The sequence below is a fragment of the Sinocyclocheilus grahami genome, unplaced genomic scaffold (assembly GCF_001515645.1).
Source record: "Sinocyclocheilus grahami isolate Dianchi unplaced genomic scaffold, SAMN03320097.WGS_v1.1 scaffold236.1, whole genome shotgun sequence".
Classification (NCBI taxonomy): Eukaryota; Metazoa; Chordata; class Actinopteri; order Cypriniformes; family Cyprinidae; genus Sinocyclocheilus; species Sinocyclocheilus grahami.
Window position 1 is genome coordinate 1101311 of NW_015505415.1, and position 3789 is coordinate 1105099.

General features: G+C 35.4%; 1 protein-coding gene across 4 annotated transcripts in view; it reads left to right on the plus strand.

Moving 5' to 3' along the window:
* Window positions 1–3789, plus strand: part of arhgap44b (Rho GTPase activating protein 44b) — a 40692-nt gene that overhangs the window by 18835 nt on the left and 18068 nt on the right. The gene's annotated exons all lie outside the window — the stretch shown is intronic.

Consider the following 3789-nt stretch of genomic DNA (forward strand, 5'->3'; position numbering starts at 1 on the left):
GTGTGTGTGTGTGAGTGTGTGTGTGTGTGTGTGTGTGTGAGAGAGAGTGCGTGTGTGTGTGTGAGAGTGTGTGTGTGAGAGAGTGTGTGTGTGTGTGTGTGTGTGTGTGTGTGTGTGAACACACTCTCTGGATTGTCAGAGTAGTTGAGGTGAAGGCCAAAACAGATTAAAATGCCTTTAACAAGTCAAACTACTTGAGCAGCGGCCTGGATGATTCGTCTTTGCACATTTTATTTAATCAGTTTTTGGATATTAAAGGGCAGATTTATATTAGATTTTAGGTACTGATTGTTGGAATTTATAGATTTAAACATATACAGTATGTACACTGCTGTTCAAAAGTTTGGGATCAGTAAGTTGTTTTATGTTTTTTAAAGAAGTCTCTTCTGCTCATCAAGGCTGCATTTATCTGATCAAAAATACAGAACAAAATACACAAAAAATTGTGAAATATTATTAGAATTTAAACTAGCTGTTTTCTATGTGAATCTCTGTTAAACTGTAATTTATTTCTGTGATGCGCAGCTGTATTTTCAGCATCATTACTCCAGTCTTCAGCGTCACATGATCTTCAGAAATCAGTATAATATGCTGATTTATGTAGCGAATCAGCTCATGGGAAATATGAATAATTAACCATAACTAGTTATAATTAACTATTCATATTTTAGATCCACTGTAGATATTTAGCTGACCACTCAGGGTCAACCGTCTTGTCAATTCTAAGAACGTTAATTTCCTGGTTAAAGGAAATAACTTTCTTACTGTACAACTCTATAAGTTTGTAACGTAAATCTGCATGATTATTGACTCCGGTTATGAGTAAACAATGAACACGCCAAGTGTGATACAAGTAAGGTAAAAAGAGAATATATAGTGTGTATTATTACACACAGATGCTACATTTATTATCAATGTTAGAAACAGTTGTGCTGCTTAATATTGTTTTGGAAACTGTGACACTTTTTCAGGATTCACAGATGAATAGAAAGTAAAAAAAAACTGCATTTATTTGAAATAGAAATCTTTTCTAACAACATAAGACTTTACTGTCGCTTTTGATCAACTGAATACGTCCTTGATGAATAAAATTATTAGTTTCTTTCGAAAAAAATTAAGAAAAAAAATGTACTGACCGTAAACTTTTGAACAGTTTTATATATATATATATATATATATCATTTTTGTTATTCTTGGTCTTACATCATTAGCTGCTCTCACTCAGGTCCTGTAGAACTTAATGTTTTTCCTCTGATCATTAGTATCAGCTGCTTGCTGTATGTTAAGATTTTTAATTGCTTTTCTTCTCTTTATCTGTTCATTCATTCTTTCATTCATTGTCACTCAGTTCCGGGTTAACATCAGTGCGCCACCTACAGGATCAGTACCACAAACACACACAAATAAAGCCTTAAAGGGGTCATAGAATCAGGGTATCTTCCGTCCAATCAATTTTTGTTTTAATATTGAAATCTGAAAAATGAAAAACGGCACATATTTCGTTTTTCAATTATTCAAACAAAACGAAAAATCAAGAATCCGGCTTAATTTTTCGTTTTTACATTCAGGGATAGAAAACGAATAAACAACTTGAATATTCGATCTCTACATGTGGGCGGGAATGAAACGCCCCTCTCTGCTAATTGGTCAACCAAACATTGCAACATAATAATAGTCCTAAAAAAAACCCTTAATAATAGTCCTCCGCTTCTATTGATTCTTAACATGTTTATTTCTACTACATTTGATCTCTTCATCAAACAGCCAGATTAATGAATGGCTTGACACAAACCATACTGAAGCAGAGCCTTTTGGCCCTAGGCATGCCTGTTTTATTATAGTTATCCACCCATTAAAATATGTGTGGCAAAGCTGCGCGACGCACTGCAGCACGGGGAGAATGTATTGTAGACACGCGCAGACCACTATTGATTTATGTGAACACAGGTAGTTTTAGACAATAAACTGAGTTTATTTAATTAATATGGAGCTCATCTATGAATCCTGAAAAATAAAATGCATCACAGTTTCACAAAAATATTGTGCAGCACAACTGTTTTCAACATTGATAATAACCAGAAATGTTTCTTGAGCAGCAGATCAGCATATTATACTGATTTCTGAAGATCATGTGACACTGAAGACTGGAGTAATGATGCTGAAAATACAGCTGCGCATCACAGAAATACATTACAGTTTAACAGAGATTCACTTAGAAAACAGCTAGTTTAAATTCTAATAATATTTCACAATTTTACTATATTTCTGATCAAATAAATGCAGCATTGGTGAGCAGAAGAGACTCTTTCAGAAACATTGAAGATCTTATATTTGAGAGGTGTGTGCTGCTGTAGAGATCTGAGTGAAGATCAGTGAAACACTTGTGTTGGATTGCTGTCGGTCTGGTCTCATTCCTGAGCCGTCGGTCTCCGCTGTTCTCATCACGGCTCTGTGGAAGAGAAAGCTTCAGATCTCCTCCAGACGTAAGAGGAAAGCTCCTGCCGAGTAAGACTTTAGTGTGATTTCACTGATTGATTTCTGTGGGTCTCTGCTGCACCATCCGTTCATTAGATCGTGAGTCTCCTGCGGGCTGTGAGTGTTTTCTGTGTCGGACACACACTTGTTTCGAGTGTTTTATGTCTGTGGTATGTGTGGCTGATGGCTGAGTTGTTTGATCAGGATGCTTCAGTGTAGCTCTGGCTGTCTTGCTTTATGAAGATGTGAAAGATGTGGGAATGTTATAAAAGCAGGTCATATTTCATAAAATATATCATATTTTTGCAGAAAGTGAAGCCTATTTTTAGGACTGTTGAGATGTTTTCTGTTGTGACATTACTTTCATGACAATTCCCCCAAAATTTGGATGTTCTTTTTTCTTCTTCTTTATAATTCTCATTTTTTTCTCAGTGTGGATTGTCATTAAAATATTTAATAAATATTTAAGTAAATATTTGGTTACTGTATTACTAATAAATTGTTTTAACTTTTTTTTTCTTTATTAATGCATTTTTTGGGGTTTAAGTATGGTCTACGATGAATCACTCGTTGTTTTCCTCAACAGTAAGTCGCTCTGAATAAAAAATGTAAATATATATTAACTTGACTTGAGCTAAACTAGATTGAGTTCAGCTGTTGTTATGATTTCAGTCACGTGATACAGACATTATCGCGGTTTACTATCTTCCTCTCTCTCTCTCTCTCTCTCTCTCTCTCTCTCTCTCTCTGTGTAAAGATTCTAAGATTATTTGTTCTGAGAATAATAATATAAATATAATACATTTATAATTAAGTGCAGTTTATTGCAGTTGACTGATTTACTGATTTGCTTAATTGTGAAATGATATGTTTCATTCTGTTTTGACTTGCCATTTCAAAGATTACATTTAAACAATACTACACTTCATTAAAATGTGCAATATTTGATTAATCTTGTTTATCATGGGTCACATAATATGCTGTCAGGTCACAAGTCTGATTTGGGCCACATAATCACTGGACTGATCTGGGCCACACTCCTCCCACCAGCAATCAGCCCTCATGTTTGCCATCATCACCACACATGGCCCAGCTCTGGCTGAAAGAGTACCTGCCATTGCTGACAGGAGGCCAGCAGTTCCAGCTTGAGGCCACGTTTGGGCCAAGATCGCTGCTATGTGGGAAGGACAACAATGTTTATGATGGAGCATTGCTCTTAGGGCCAACCTATACATTGTCTTTACTTTTGAATAACTAAAAAACAGACTTTCACTTTCTATGGTGAGAAGAAGTTCAACATTTTCAGTTTACATT